Raw genomic sequence first — 17,250 nt, forward strand, 5'->3', positions numbered from 1 at the left:
AGGATGTTATAAATCATTATGTGATGCAATATGTAGATCTCAAACATTAACCTAAATACAGTCACAAACTTGCACTTATCACATCTATAAAGATTTTCAGTGCTGAAACTATAAGAGGAAAAAACAACTTGACATTTCCAATTAACCTTTTCTACCCTCAGCAAGTGAAAAAACACCAAATACAGCTACAATATGAAATCATTACCAATTTGTGGAGCTAGAGTATGAAAATTAAAAAGAAGCTCTTAAAAGTTTTACTGAGCAAGTCAGTTTGAGAAATTTATTAACAGCCTTTATTACACAGTTACATCTGTGACTAGCAACTTCTCATTAAATGTCTCAAGCTTTTGTGGTATGTTGGAAGTGACTATAGGATATTTTGCATGATTCAGATATGATGGACCCAGAACTAGTCTTCTAGTAAACCAGAGCTTTACCTGAGTACTGACTTATAGACTGGGCCTGATGTTTGCATCGAGAGCTAGAAGCTGGTATATTTTTCCATGAGAATTTTCCTGCATATGATAGAAACTTGTCTAAAACTAGATTTTCATAGGTAATGTCAATTTGATTCAACTTTTAAAATGTGAAATTTTGAAAAAAGAATAAAAATATTTGCTTCGCTTTGAAATGAAATATTTATGTTCATTTTCAAAACACAACTGCAAGAAAAACCTGAAAAAGTTTGGAGATGTATTTTGATCCCTTTTCTCCTGATTTCCCCTGAATGTAAGTCTACAGTTGATGGGTGGGTAATACTTATTTTCTTTCTATCTGTTCCATTTTCCTTTTGGACTACCACTTCAAAATTTAAAAAAGGAGAAAAGTGAGAAAACATCCAATTACAGTGGTAGTGCTTATTTTTATTGCTCCTACCAACAGAAAGAAGCAGAGAGGAAAAATAAAATATGAATTTCAAATTTGTAAATATGTATTTTGTAAAAAAAAAAAAAAAATTAAAAAAAAGAGAGGAGGCGAAAGATTGCTCCACTTTGAAACCTGATAAACCTAGAAGGGAGGAGCAGAATTTTGATTTTCCATGTAATTGTTTTCCCCTGTTTTTACCATATCTACCAACTCATAGGTCAATACATGAATGCCTACAACTCTTCAGTCAAGTGCATGTTAAGCTTTCTATAGCAGCTGAATGTGTCTGGGAAAACAAAGTAACCTCTCTTTCCTACTCCCTGGTGTTAGATATCTGACTCCGTCTGCTACTGACTTAGCATTTGCATAATTTTAGGTCACTAGGAAACATAATATTATATTAGTACTTTTGTAACAGAAGCAGGGTTTCCTGTGAACTGAAAAACAACCCTGACACTGTTAAATCCGGAATTAAGTCAGGACCAGAGCGGTAGCCTACAATGAAAAAAAGGGGGCCAAGGGAGTTAATGTTGTAATAACTATTTCCTTTTATCTGATTTAAGTTTGTAGCTTTTTAATTTTGTTGCATCTTTCCCGTTTCCTTTATAGGAAAAAATAAAGGGAAGCACACAGCCTACCATCTTGGAAATGATCTTATGCTTTACTGCTCATCAATGACATTTTCCAAATACCAGTGCAATGCAGCACTAACATAAACATTATACTATGGAATGGGGAAAGCAGAATGCAGAGGCACGTAGGCCTCCAAACTTCTATCCTGCAAGTTAGCTGTTTTATGCCATGACATTTTGTACTTCTCCAAATAATGATACCTGTGCCTTTCTTTTAAAAGATAATATTTTGTAATGACTCCTATTACTGCCTTGTCTATCTAAAGAATTCTGATTCAATTCCCAGTCTCTCTTTAACTTCATTTCACACTTCCTTGTTCTTGTATTTGGCACTAGTTCAAATTGCTTTGTAACATCTTTTCTTTCTGTAGCCTTTAAAGTAGAACGCATCTTAATGGAAGGCTCATTTTCAACTTTTCTCTTGTATTTAACAAAGCCTAATTGCTTTTCACTTTGTAAAGTTTAAGAGTTTCTGTAGCCTCTGTGCCAGGAGTGGGTAATTATTTGGGCTGGAGGGCCACTTATGGAGTTTTGGGGAACTGCTGTGGGCTGGATCTCCACCCCCCCTCCCATTCCCCTGCCAAGCCAGGCCAGGTCAGCAGCCATCCCTTTCCCTCACTCCCCACAGCCCACTAAAATTCCCTAAGTGGTAGATTACTACACTGTCACCTGGGGCTGAATAGAGCTGGCAGGTGGGGGGTCTCCATGGAGACCGGGCTGAGACCCCCATGGGCAGAGTGCACTTGTCTGGGCAGGTGGAATGGGGTGGGCAGGAGGGCAAGGACCAGCATCCAAGAGCAGGATGGGTGGATGGCACCACTGTAGCAAACCCCCGTTTTTCTTTTTTTTTTTTCTCCTTTAAAATGTATTCCCTCCCCTTCCCCAACCATTTCTGACTTTTTCTTTCCTTCTCTATTCTCTATAGATAAGTATAAGTGAGCTAAGACATGGGATAAGCTTCAGCATTTTATTTTGGTAGCAAGTTCTATTTGTTTTGGGTTTTTTTTCTCCTTCTTTATATTGTATAATGTTTATATTGATTTTTACTGTTCTATATTACTGTTTTACTGGTACTATATGATTTAGGCCTACATATGTAAGTTAGCATAAGTCATGTCAAGTTTCCATTTTGTTTGTCAAGTCTCCATCCTATCCCCAGGCCCAGTTGTATAACCCATGACTCACACCTACTCCTCCTATGTAACTTGGTTCCTGAATGATTGGGGATGAATGAGTGTGCTTGAGAGACAATGGCAGTAGGTCTAAAGATCGTTCTCTCTGAATGACCGAACCATCAACACCAATACCTGGACCAACAACCCAGCCCTTGGAACCACCCATCTGCATTCAAGAAACAAAAGATGAAGCAACCCACCATTGTGCCAGGCTGCACATGCTCAGTAACACCTGGAGCCCTCTGGGACAGGACTGACACTGCCTGGTCAGGCCCTCCCCATAGGAGATCAGAGGTAGTCTGCCCCATAAAAAGGGGTAGTTAAGACTGACTCCTTGGGATGCCTCTCCATCTGGACCAGCACCATGCCACACCACCTATCCACCCAGAGGCCCTGCCGGCAACCCCACTCTGGACAAAATCTACTGGACAAGGACCCCTTTCCAGCCTGGATAGGTAGCTATCACCCCCACCCCCTCTTCAACCAACGACTTGGACTCTGCTTCTCTTCCCTACCTGGACACCAACTCTTCCACTGAGTCTCTTTCTCCTGCTGCCATTGTGAGAGACAGAGAGAGAGTGTGTGAACCAATAACTTCATGCGGCTGTGTAGTGTGTTATCTGTTTAATAAAACTGTTATTTGGACCCCTAAGTTGGGTTTTGCTTTACTATGGTTTGGCCCTGCTCCAATCTCTGTTCCTCGCCCCTCTAACTTCTGTCTCATTTTTCCTTCTCCTGCTTATGGCTCACTGCCACCTCCAACACCTGTCCTGAGCTCCTCTCTGCCTCCTAACCCCTTGTTTCTTTGCCACTGTCTTATCCCCACTGCCTTTTCCTTTGCCCCTGAGCAACCAGGTTTCTGCCTCAGTTTCTTTCCTGGCTGTCTCCTCCCTGCCACCACTTATGTGCCCGCCCCCCCCCGCCCCACAATATCTCAGCTGTCTGCCTCAGTTTCCAGCCTCAGTCTACCATAAGTAAACCCAAGACTCAGTTCCTCAGCCGGCTTCTCTGTAGTCCACCGGTTCTAATCCTGGTTCTGGCAACTTGCACTCCCTACACTTTAACTCTCTCTCTCTCTCTCTCTCTCTCTCTCTCTCTCTCTCTCTCTCTCTCTCTCTCACCTGAACCTTCTCCCCAAGTATCCCAGGTACCCCAAGCACACACATACACACTATACCATCCAAGTTAGGAATTTACTGGTGTGTATGTGTAGGTGGGTTGTATGTGTGTGAACTGGTGAGTGTGTGTGTGTGTATATATATATATCATTGTGTGCATGATATACGAATTAGTGATCTGTGTCTAACTGTTGGGGTGTATAGTGTATGTGTTTGAATTGGTGATAGGTATGCATGGCCCCACACGTTCATCGCTCCACAATCCTGGCCTCAGCCCCACCTGCCCATCCCACCCCCTCCTCTTGGCTGAGTGTGCCCTGCCTGCATAGGTTCCAGGTCGGGCTCCATGTAGACCCCACCCACCCACTCCATCTGGTGCCCCCAGAGGTGGATGCGTGGCAGATGGGCCAGGGTGTTCAGGCAGCAAGGCAGTGTCCAGCAGCAGCAACACTGTCTGTGGCAGCTAGGAGCCACCACTACTGGGACTGCCAGGAAGCCAAATCTGGATGCTGCACTGCCCCAGACCCTTTGTGTGCCCAGGGGCAGTGGGACTGACTACACATGCCCTGTCCTAGGCTGTCCCCCCACACCTGGGTTGGACAGGACCAAGGGACCCACTGCAAGCCAGATAAAATCCCTTGGTGGGCCAGATCCAACTCACGGGCCATATTTTGCCCACCTCTGCTCCATGCTCTCCATTTTAGTATTCTCCTACTATAAAAGTGACCAGTCTGGCCCAGTTTTAACTGGTCCAGTTATGGTCTTATTTGTCCCCATCTGTTGTTAAGGTAATCCCATAGTTTGCTATTTTGAGTTAACGGTGATGGGAGATTCACACACTATAATTCCTCTCTCCTGTATTTCTTGGTAGGACAAGCAGGTAGGCAAAAGGTGCTAGAACTCAAGAAGGGGCAGATAAAATGCTCTGCTAATTAAATTTGGTTCTGTTGATCAGACTAACCAAAACAGATCCTGCCAAACCTTTCATTCAATTTTCCAAATTCAGTTAATCATATATTTGCCTATTCTCTCCAGACCTCACTTTGATGTGGCTAGATTTTTCTACCTTTACTTGCACTAAGTTCTATCTTCCCCTCCAAGTATTCACAATGACTTGAGAGAGCATGCATTTAATGTAAGGAACCATTCAAACTCATCTATTAAGTGGTGCTCTATTGGGGTATGATCGCGTACAACTATTGAACAATTCCCAAATGTCACTGATTGGGAACCAGTATACAATTGCCATGGGTCAAAAGTGTCCACAAATATAGTGCCCTACCACTCCAGGTAGAACAATAACATTTTAGTGTCTAAAAGGTGACGCTTTGGCACCAGAGGGTAGGAGTGAGCACCCAGCCCAGCATGCCTTGCATTGGGCAACTGTGAGAGGTAATGCTTCCATGCACTCGCTGTTCCAAGAGATGGGTGACATGGGGCTGGGGCATTTTCACTTTTCTCTACTAAACAGTTCAGTAAAGGTCAGTAGCTTACACCTGACTGAAGCATGCCTGCTTGACTTCAGGTGCCCCAGAAGGTGGAAGGGAGTGTGTGGACCCATCTTTTTGCATTGCAGGGGCAGGATGAGGGGGCATAGTCAAGTAGTGAGTGAGGACACACACAACTGATTGTTAACAAAATAGCTTTTATTAAACAAGCACTGCAAGGGAGATCATTGATAAAAAAGTGCCATAAAAAGAACAAAAGGGGAGCACTAGAGTTCTAGATGTGCACCAGAATAGTCCATTACAGCAGTCAAGGGGTGAGAAGCAATGCAGTGTGGGGTGCCTAGAGAAATGACCAGACTCACATCATGGGATGTTTGGTGCCTAACAGACTTGGTCAGTTAGTACCGGTCACATCAGGCTCCCTCGGTTTAGATGGTTTGTAAGCACTCTGTCAGGATATCATCAGCAGGGATCCGGGTTTTGCATTTGCTGTGGAAAAATATGAATTTTCTCCTTTAAAAAAGAAAAAACCTGGGAAACCGCAGGTTTTCCCTTGCAGGCTGGCAAAGGTCCAGCTTCCAATGGGCTGCTTGGGGCTAGGGAGAGCAGGATGCAGGGGGCACCACATGTATGTGCATGCGCATACGTGCACATGGCAGCCAGGTAGTGGTGGAGAGAAGGGAGCACCACCCCATCATGGTGAGGCATGGTAGTGGCAGCACTGCGACGTTCTGCTCCCGCACAGCTGCTTGGCAGGCAGGGCACACCTCACCTTGGTGGCCACAGCAGCACAGCGCTCCTTCCCATGCCGGGTCCCTCCCGCTGGGCCATGGAGTACATGTCCACATGTAATGTTGACCCAGTTCACAGAGAACCAGTTTAAAGAGAGTACTTTAGAGGTATATATTTGAATCATTATAGGCAGCTTTAAAGAGTAGAGAGAACAAGATCAGTTCCAACACATTTGCAAGACTCTCCACTAGGCTCCTTCCTCTGTCATGAACAGTCTATAGTTAAGAATGACAAGCAAGTTGCAATTGAATCTTGTTTGGCTTCTCTCAGAGAATACTGCCACAAGACAACAGCAGTGACTACATCTAAAGCAGGGTGGAAGCAAAATCGGTAAAAGTGGATTTTAAAAATCCCAGCTTCAGTCATGCCAAGGGTTTCAGACGGTAGGAAAATTTAAAGTGATCAATGCTAAGTAATACACAAATCACCTGGGAATTGGGATACATTTCTGTAAAGCAGAACACAAGAACATTTCTGCTTCATTCTCTGGTTCACTTAACTCTCTTCCAGGAACAACTTTGTCAATACACTGAAAAGATGTATTCTCTGTACAAGTTACTGTAGCTTGTACAGTCAGTAGGGGACTAGGACAATGGAGACAAAACCATGCCTATTATATCTGCACCAGATTTCAAGAAAGGCATAGAAATACTATGAATTTTGGGGTCATGCTGACACACCAAAAGGGGGAAAGAGGCTCACCACAAAATCTGAGCACAATCTGTTCTAGGTTTGACTGTTGCCTGGAAGAGAGTGACTATGAAATAGGATTTTTCAGAGTTTCTAGTGGCAGTTACTTACCAAAGCCTAAGTACATTCACCCTGGACAAAAGTAAAGGCTTTTTAAGCAAACAAACTGACTGACTACCAAAGTACTTGACACCACCCCCAAACATTAAGTTTTAGTCAATTTGAAAGCTTTCAGGGTGCACAACTGAGTAAAAGTCTTTTCTTTTGGGGCCTTAAAATTCAAAGGGCAATCTATGATTTGCCAGGCTCTATTGTCTCTTCAACTTAGATATCTAATTTTAGTATACATGCAGCTAAAGCAAGCATACTGCTACACAACTTGCAATGAAACTCCCAAGGAAATATGTCCTGTTTGTCCATTGCTAGACAGGCCAGATTTAAGACCTCTAGAATATAACTGGGATGCAAAATCCAAAAACTGAATTACAATTTTCCAACTGCCCCTGGGCTAGGGTTTTGTGGGCTCAAGACCACACATTGCACAGCAAGATCCTAAGACTCCACAATACTCTGGTTCCATAGACAGGAAAATGGACAATTACTGATTTAAACATCTAAAATGCAGATTCTAATTAATTAACTACCAAAGTAAATGACACAAACCATTATAATAGCTTCTACATTATTCATTTTGATTTAAAACTCTATTATGCTGTCACCAACACATTCACATTTTGACTTAAAAACCCACAGAGATCAAAGGAGCAGCCAATGTCTTTCAGAGCTCTCTGGAGTCATAGACTATGTTCATGTTTTCAAAGGGTTTTTTTAAAAGCCAGAAAAGTTAGCATTAAAAGAAAGAAAGAAAGAATTCCTTGTTAGCTCACTCACCCCAAGTCACCATAGCTGGGACTTGAACTCAGATCTCCTATGTCATAGGCAAGAACACTGCCACACAGCCACCAGTGCTAGTAAAAATATGGAACGCTTCACGAATTTGTGTGTCATCCTTGTGCAGGGCCATGCTAATCTTCTCTGTATCGTTCCAATTTTAGTATATGTGCTGCCGAAGCAAGCACAAAAATATGGAACGCTTCATGAATTTGCGTGTCATAGAAAGAAAGACTTTTGACTTTGACTTTTAAGAGGCGTTTATTCCAGGGAGGGTGACAAATTGGGGCCAGTAAAGAGTATGTACAGGTTGGCCCGAACACCTGGGCCTCAAGGACATGGTCCTGGGCTCACAGCCTGCAAGGCCTGCCCGTACACTCTAGACTAAAAACCATAGCGAGCCAAAGGTCTATTGACATATTTACATTTCCACAAGCGGGGACACCCATGGGGAGCCTCAGGGCTCGACCCGCGTGAGGCAAAGTCCAAGGCCTTGGCCCGCTGGACGTGTGTCCGCAGCTTGAGCAGCCGGGGGTGTTACAGGGCGAGGAGCAGAAAGAAAGAAAGAAAGATTTGGTTATTTTGGCACACAATTCTGCAGAAAGGACTGGATTCTGTGGCAAAAATCTACAGCTGTGGCATCACAGAGTACAAAGACCCTGATTGTATTCAGTTAAACCAAAACCCTGAATCTGTTCATCCCCAAAACTTTCAATTATTTTAAATCTCTATAAAAATTCTATGGCTTTAATACATCCCTCACTTTGAGCAGCATTTTCATAGGCTACAGATTGTCTACACATATTCATCTATCTAAGGAGAAGGCAGATATTTAATAACAGACAGTCCTGGTCAGAACAGAGAAATTACCTCTCAGCGGTTTTCCTTTTAAGTTTCACTTCTGGTGCATTAAAATAGCTGTCAGGCACTAAAGCTGCCTGGCATGTCTCTTATTTTAAGTCAGAGAATGTACTCCAGGACTGCATTGACTCTTACAAAATATATTAGCACATTCACGATGAACCTCTCAATTCTCTTGCACTACATAAAACACACTTTCCAATTTTCATGTCTGATACTTTTACAATTATAAATTGATTACTACTCTTGCTCTTCATTACTGGCCATGGCATAGCTCTTAATAACTACAAAGAGATTCGTCTGTAACTTGCCAGCTAAATCAATCTCTTGTTTAGTCACTACACTCCCACATTAGTTTTTTTCCTCTAGGAAACACAAGGCAGAGCTCTGATCAGGTAGAGAACTTGGGGGTTCAAGTGAAAAAGTAACTAAAACCATCAGCTCATAGCAGAGTGGCTACAAATAAAATAAATTACGCTATTATTTACAGAGGAAGAGAATGCAGAGCAAGAGAGATAATTCTGGTGCTACTAAAAACAATGATAGGTAAGATGTGACCCTTCAAAACTTTAAACTAGCTCAAGCTAATGAGACCTGAGGAAGGGTTATGTGATACACAAAAGTTTATCTGTGTGCCCCTCCTACCTATACAGTTGGTCCAATAAAAGGTAATCACCCACCCCAAAAATCCTTTCTATACTAGCTCAAGTTAATTTTTCTTCCATCACCACTGTGGAGACAGTAGTTATTGTTACTCTCTTTCCATAAAAAGGAAATCACTAAAAAGTATGTCAACAAATCTTAGGGTACTGCTGTACCACCAAGACATGACACTCTGGCTGTACACATGCTATCTCCCAAACCAGAAGTAGATCAACTACATTTGTGCAGTGCTGCTATTCTACTTCAAGAGCTAGCCAGTAAAGAGTCAACATGATGTCTCAGCCCAGCACTGCCTTGTACCATATAGATGTACCCTAAGAAGAGAAATGACTTGGTCAAGATGACACATCATAGGCAGGAGGGGAACTCAAGAGTTTCTGGTACTCAGTACTAGGTTTTTCATCCGATTCTGCCTTGAGACATCTAAAACATTTGCAGTCTTCAGTGTGGTGCTGCGAGCCATAGTTAGAAAACCACAGGCTTCAGCTCAGAGCCCAGCTGGTACTATATTTGAATGAACCATCACTATTTTAATTATTATTGTAGTACTATTTTACAGATGGGGAGTTGAAGCATGGAGGGATCAAGAACTGGGTACATCAGAGCCTGGTTTTCCCCAGTCCCAGTTTTGTACCTACCCACTGGATCACAAGGTTCTGTACAAGATGGCAAAGACAGAAAGGGTTTGGCTAATGTCATTCACAGGATTGGCATTACATGTTGGGGTGTCAGGGGAATATTAGAAAATCACGATAATGAAGATACATCAGAGGAGGAAGGGGCCTCTTTTTCAGAACTATTCTGAACCTTTAAAAAAGTTTGGATTAAGTTCAAAGAAAACTGGCGTTCAACAGAACACAACTGTTAGCCTTACTAAAATCTATCAAAACCATGGCATACAGCATGACTTAGAGCAAACAGCAGCCAAGACACAGCAGTCTTATCTGGGTATTAAATTCAATTGCTTAATCTAAAAAGCAAGCAGGAATATTTTCTAACATTGTGTACACATTTGCCAGAAACACTGTCCCCATCTTCAGCAACTGAAATTTAATACAGGTTTACAAGCTTAAAATTGGCAGGAAGGGAGAGTATCAACTTGAAAAACTAATGTGTTCAAAGAAATATTAATAAAATGATCCTTTATGAAGAATAGAGTTCTTTCTGGTTTCCATTTTAAATGTGTCCAGATTTGCTTTCAATATGTCCAATGATTTCTCTAAAGAGTAATTCCACAAGCTCTGTAAATTTTAGCCAAACACAACTACGTTACACTTAGAAGATAAAGATGATCATCAACAGATTTCCTGTGTGGCTAAATATCCAAGCAGACCCTTCAAGATATTCACCTCTCTTAGGGGCAACTCATGGCAGTGAGAACAAGAGAGAAAAATCTTGTTCCCCTTTTGCCTTATTTCTCTAACCTGTTAGGATCTGTAATACTGAGCTCCTTTGACTCCCACTGATGTGATTAGAAATCAGAGCACTGGAGGGTTCCGGGGCTTGAACTTGCCTGCATAAATGACAGATGACAATCAAACTGACAGAAAGTTATAAATCAAGGAGTCATCCATTAGGTTCTTTTTCCTGTTAACTGGGGGTTCCATAATCTGAGCCTTCTACCTTCCCAGAGGTTGCATTTTCCTTTGAAATAATGCAACCTTGAAACATCATGCTATTTTAATTTACTCTTAGAATATTTGGTCTGAGAGTTTATTGATGTCACAGCTATTTAAAAGTGGATATCAGCACTACACAGAGATAAAGCTGCTGCAGCATAAATACCTGCTGGGTAAAATGACAGCTCTTCAAAGGTGCCCCTGGAATCCAAGCCCCAAGAGAAATAGAAGCAGCTGATTTAAGCTAGAGGTTAAAAACTGGCAACACAGAATACCCAACACATAGAGACTTCTGTCTTACCTTGTCTAAGCTTGACTCCCAGAAAGATCAGGCAACTTGAATCAAACGCTGCCCTGCAACCAGTAGCCACCAAAGAATCATTGACCTAAATGAACTACTCAATCAGTATCTAGGAATCATGTCCTACACAGTGCATGCATCCAGGTTTATCAGTCCCATTAATAAACAAATGCCAGTCAAGGATATGTGCAGCAAAATTCAATGACAGCATACACATTTTTCCTGGTGTCATTTGACTGACATCAAAGGAGGGATATTAAGGATATTGATGTGCACATCTCTTCTGTATACATCTGAAAAACACACACCTTGTGAATAAGCAATTAGGGGTAGAAAACAATATCAAAGGGTACTTCTGAGTATTAAATAGGGCCTGCTCCTACAAGGCTCCAAACTAAATACCTTCCATTCTTATTCAGAAATTAGATCCTGGGTGTTAAGTCTTTGCATTTTTTACCTAGAGGAAACAAACTCATTTTTCTTGACATCGCTAGGAAACAAGTAAATAAATAATAAGCAACATCATACAGTAAATACATTTTTAAATTAATTTAAACTGAACCATTTAGATGTCCACAGGAAACCGAGTGGCATTACCATATTTATTGGCATACCACACACCAAGATGTGCGCCCTGCTGTCAGAAGGCAAAGTAAAGCTTGCCAGCAGCAGCTTGAGGGTGCCCCTTTAAAAAAGTGAAAGGAGGGTAAGAAAGGGAAAGTAATGCTGCAGGTGCCAAAGAGACACCCTCGTGCTGCTGCTATTGAGAGGCAGAGCTATTGCTGATGGAGGAACTGTCCACAGCCAGCCAGCAGCTAGGTTACCAGAGCAGCCATAGGTCATTGCTCCCTCCAACTGCAGCTGCTCCTGTTTATGCTGCTGGCAAGCAAGGAACCAGAGCGGAGCCAAGCCTTGGGTGCCAGGTCAGAGGCTCCTGCTGAGCCAATAGCAGCTTCTGCAGCATGAGCCTCTGCCAGGGGAAAGGGAAAGTTACACTTCACATGGGCAGTGCAGTGACCAGGCAGGCCTCCTTTTGTCCAAAGCTAGCAAGTAGGGAACCCTGCATGCTCAATGCACTGCCTGTTGTGCAGCACAAGCACATGCCTCATTACTTTCTCTTTTCTCCAGCAGAGGCTCATGCTATAGAAGCTGCTATTACCATATTATCTTGCTTAATGTGTGCACATTTCCAGCAGCTGATTTTTGAGAAAGGGGTGTGTGTAGTATGTGAGCAAATACAGTACTGTAATAAGCCCTGCCATTTCTCACCCAGATCTAGTATTTGTTATTCCCAGTTATTGTACCCCAACTATAAAATAAGGCCTTAATTCTGCAATCTGATCCCTGCAGACAGACCATTATGCCTGCTCAGTTTCACTGAAATCAGGGGTAGGGAAGGCTGTTGCAATCGCAAAAGAGTCTTTCCATACAATTCACATTGCCAGAGTGGTGATGTAGATTGCACCCTTCTGGCCAGAGTCCACATTCTCCTATTTGTATTGCAAAGCTATCTGGCATGTTTCTGGAGCGCTATATTAAAAAATACAATAAAATTAAAATGACGTGCTTAAAAGGGGAGCAGGCACCCCTTAGAGTCTTGCAGACCCTTGGGGGTTTAGTCTCTGAGTCCTTTACATCTGATTCAGCAATTACATCTGATATAGCAATGAGTTCTACGTGACCAAAAGATTAATCTATTTTGCTCCTGCACATATGCATACTTTCAGCTATGTAAATAGTTGCCATAGCCAATCCACCTGCATGAGTCCTATTGCAGAATCAGGACCCAAGCACAGAGAACCTAAAGCAATTTACTGGCTTATTTCAGTGACCATATTTATGGGACAGCCCTGCACAATTTATCTTGTTCTGTATGAGTCCTATTGCAGGATGAGCCCTGTTTCCCTTGTAGGAGCCTCTGCTGAATCATTCTTATAACACTGGGACACAATGTGTCAGTAAAAGGCTGGCTAACCAGAAAATATTATTTTCTTATATTTTAAACTCTGGTTAACATTTTAGAAAATTAATTTCTTTTTTTTAATCAGAAGGCGTATACTATTAACTTAAACCTGGGTGTATGTATGTTTGTTACTCTGCCATGCTAAAAATCCTTTCCATGGCTCAGCTACAGCCCAAATGACTGCACACCACTAAGACATAACAGAAATATACACTACAAGACAAAACCGTTGGGTGTTTTTAATAGGTTGCTATGGAAATGTTTTCTTTACATAATATGGAGGTAGCTTAGTCTGTCTGAGCAGAAGCTTGATCATTCAGTCATTAAAATGATTCACTTGCAAACTGTTTTCTCACTCGTACAGTCATATAACAGGATGCTAATAGACCAACGTATTGGATCAATGGAGATATATTATCACATATTGTAAATAAAGCATTGAATTACCCATTAGAAAAATAAAATTAGAAGCGCTGCATTTTAACAAACCAGAAGATTATCATTCAGAGAACAACCCTCTCCTCCCCCGCAACACTGCACCTTAGAAAAAAAAAAAAAAGAGCAGTTAAATTTGGGGGGGCCAAAGTGGAGGACAATTTCTCGGCTTTGATGAAATTGGGTACATTAAGGGATTGTTCAAATATAGTTAGTACTAGAAGGGGGCAAAGGAATTGGACCCTTTGAGCGATGTCATATGTTTGAAGAAAGTATCTCATGCTAGCCTTCCTACAAGGATGATTCACAATTTATCATTTTCTGGGATTGTATATAGTGGGGGGTTTTTAACATTACTCAGAAACATGCAGTGTGCTTTCCACATCAATAAGACAACCATCCCATCAGTGTGACTACAGCAACAAACAAGACAGCTCAAAAAGAGGAAGGACGATCCACTCATTAAGATATCAGCTTCAAAAATGGAGGTTTCAGACTTCCTCTGGAAATACACAGATGAACACAAACCCTAGCATGCTTTACACTGACTTCGAACATTGATGTAAATTACACCAGGATCAGGAATGGACAGACAACAATGGAGTAGCTACAAGCAGGAGGCAACTAGTACTATGCTTCACCAGTTGCTGGAAGGGGAGCAGGGGTGCTTGATCTTACTTATCACTTTCTTTTTTTTCTTTATACAGCTGTCTAGGTTTTCAAAGTGAAAGCATCACTTTAGAAAGAAACATAATTCTAGCAGATCTGAATGTTCAGCATTATTTTTATTAAGGCAGGCACTTTCCATGTACAAAGATCATTCTAGGTCTTTCCTGACTGCTCTGTAACAGAGCTGGCCTTGCTGTTGCCATAAGCCAAACAAAGTTCTTGCTACTCCAGAAGTGACATGGGTTACCCAAGCTTTACACATAATCCCTTCAGTCAATCTGACAGCTCACATGAGTATGTATTTGATATCTATCAAAGTCCTCTAGGAGTTGTTTAACAGGGACAAGGACAGAAACTCCTGTCAGGATCTATCCTTAGACACTGTTCAAGCATTTCTGCTTTGATGGATGCTTTTCTTTCCTAAATTTATTGACATTGTCTGGCACAGTCTTTTGTGACTGAAGTTGTGCAATGGAAAGCTGCCAAGATTTAAAGAGTGGTTCTACTGTCTTTTCATATGAAATTTATGAGCTTCTGCAGAAACCAACCTTACAGACACCTGTTGATATAACCACTGAGAAACCACCTGTATTTAACCTCTCTCCCAGTTACTCCACTTCAACAAAAGAATGAAAACCTACAATAAAAGCCATTGCACTGAATTGACACTAAGCCTGTATACAGCTAGGCAATTTTTAAGAAAATACAATATTTGCATTATTTGTCATATTTATTATGGTAGGATTCAGAAAGCTCACAGACTGATAATAAGCTTGTTGTTAAGCTAAATTTAAGTTTCACTGCTAATGAAAAGTTGTTAAGTTAAATTTAACTTAACAACTTTTCATTCTAAAAATCCCAAAGAAACCCCACATACAAACATCCTCTCATGTCCTAATAATACATATGGATAAACTAATTCATCAGTGTAGTCTAAACCCCTTTGCAACTGGCATTCCAGGGAAGATTTACAAGGTAGAATAGAATGACCCCATTGGGAATTTAACAAAAAGGCTGGGGTTAACACCCTAACACTTAGAAAGTGTTCCACAGGACCCATAGGGGAGGCACAGCTGAGCTCTATCTTCTTATGACAAGTATTTACTCAAGGGGCTAATTCCATCAGCTTTAATGAGACTCTCCGTCAGAGCAAGTATTCATCAACATAAATGAGTCCAGCATAGCCAGGCCCTTTCAAATGGTCAGACCTCCATTTTGCACCACTTCTAAAACCTGCCTATGTCACCCGAGAGACCTGCATTTCACCAAAGAGTTCCTCCTTGTACGTTATCTCATCTATGAATAAGCAGTTGTGCATGGTTAATTTTTTTAAGCACTTTCACCAAAGAATTAAACTATTTTCTTTTTACCAAGTAGCTGACAAGGAGCTAAGTGACATAAGTTAGCTATTTAGGGCCTAATCCAACACTCACTGAAGTCCAGAGAAAGGCACTCAGAATCAGGCCAGCTGGATAGTGCATGATAACTCCAACCACAGCAACTGCAAGAGCCAAACTCCCTAACAGCAGCCAGGAGAAGCTTTAAATCAAGGCTTCCATAATAGACCCATAGTATTATTTACAGTGCACAGTGGAGCAAGATGCCCAGACTGGAGAGATGGAAGAAAAAATAAATTGGATGAATGAGGAGAGATCAGGAAGCTAGCTTATGAGCCAATGCATCAACATGAGTTAACCATCAAACTCCTGTCATGTAAACACAACCTGTATTTTTTGAGAAATTCCACAGGGGAATTGCCTGTTCCATTCAAGCAATTCGCCTGTAGCTGAAAAGCTAAATATCAAAGACCATGTCTTACCATTACTACTTGGGAATTCTAAACACCTCCTTCCAACAAAGACACCAACCAGAATGAAACATCTACGCAACAGAAACCAACTAAACCTGTCGCCATTTTCTCAGGTACACTGCAGCCGTGAATTGAAGGGCTTGTCTCTAGCTGGAGACAGAAACATCTGCAAGAAAGGTTTGAGTGTCTAACCAATATAGCATCCATCTCCATCTGTTGTCTGTTTGCCTGACCCCACTCCCAACTGCCTCTCTGTGCTGATGCCTGCCTTGCTGCCTGCTCACCTCCTAGTCCCACCCCCTGGCCATCTCTCTTGCCTTTTGCTGCAGCTCTGCTCTGACCCCAAAGCAATCAGCAGCAGTGTGTCCCCACTTCAGCCAGGGAGAAGCAGGACCTGGAGGAGAAGGTAAGGTTGGGGAGAGAAGGAAGGTGGGGGTGTAGACTTCAGGTTCCACCCCCACTCACCCTAGCCCCTACATCTCCCCTGCACTTTCTGCTGGTGTGTGCCCCCTCCCTTGCCAAACAACCTATTCCAGCCTGGGACAGGCAGTGGCTCAGCTCCAGCTTCAGCCTGGGGGTACAAGCCAGAGCTGAGCTGCTGCCTGCCTCAGGCTGATACTCAAATCCAAGACAAGGCTTTTTCCCCCCCACATGCTGACTGGGGGGGGGGGGGGGAGGGGAGAACCCGTCTTGAATTCAAACAAATACAGTAAATTGTACTGGCCTGCAGCAGGAAACCTTCAGATTAAAATCTAACAATAAACTCCTGAACCAATGGATTTAGTATTTCCAGTTATTTTTTTGGAATAATTTCTGTGCAAGTTACTAATAAATTACTTAGACCCAAGAATCGTTTAATATACTGGTTTCATTAATATTGCTATTGCTACCACCATCTTACTTAAGAAGTGGAATTTTTATAATTTTCTTTAACTTCCTTGAGCCCTCTACAAGCTGCACAATCACTGTTGTTTCTTAAACTGCTCTTGAGATTTCATTAAGTTTCTACTTACAATATTATTTTATTGTTTTATTAATGCAGCTTTTAATATTTAATTTCAAGAGCGTCTATCTCTTTTTAATACTGGGGATTTTAATTCATGCTCTCAGTCGTCCCCATGAGTGCAGTGATATGAGGGTTGTAAAAATGTTTCGTAATGACTGAAAAATTCACAGCTGAGTGCAAAATTTAAAGAGAGGATTTGAGAGAGTACAGAACTGCTGGATCAGAGCAGCCAGCCAGCCACACAGATCATTCAGCAGTTCAACACCCAGGTTCTCTCCATAGCCTGTAAATGTGCTCATTTATGAGCAGT

At 41.9% G+C, this 17,250-nt stretch overlaps 1 protein-coding gene and 1 non-coding gene across 7 annotated transcripts in view; both read right to left on the bottom strand.

Moving 5' to 3' along the window:
- The window catches only part of GALNT18 (polypeptide N-acetylgalactosaminyltransferase 18), a 546,174-nt gene that overhangs the window by 467,712 nt on the left and 61,212 nt on the right, over nt 1-17,250 (bottom strand). The gene's annotated exons all lie outside the window — the stretch shown is intronic.
- LOC132248913 (U6 spliceosomal RNA) lies at nt 7,696-7,801 on the bottom strand. Its single transcript, XR_009460386.1, has one exon. It is a non-coding gene; the product is annotated as a U6 spliceosomal RNA (small nuclear RNA).

The sequence above is a fragment of the Alligator mississippiensis genome, chromosome 2 (genome assembly GCF_030867095.1).
Source record: "Alligator mississippiensis isolate rAllMis1 chromosome 2, rAllMis1, whole genome shotgun sequence".
Taxonomy (NCBI): Eukaryota; Metazoa; Chordata; order Crocodylia; family Alligatoridae; genus Alligator; species Alligator mississippiensis.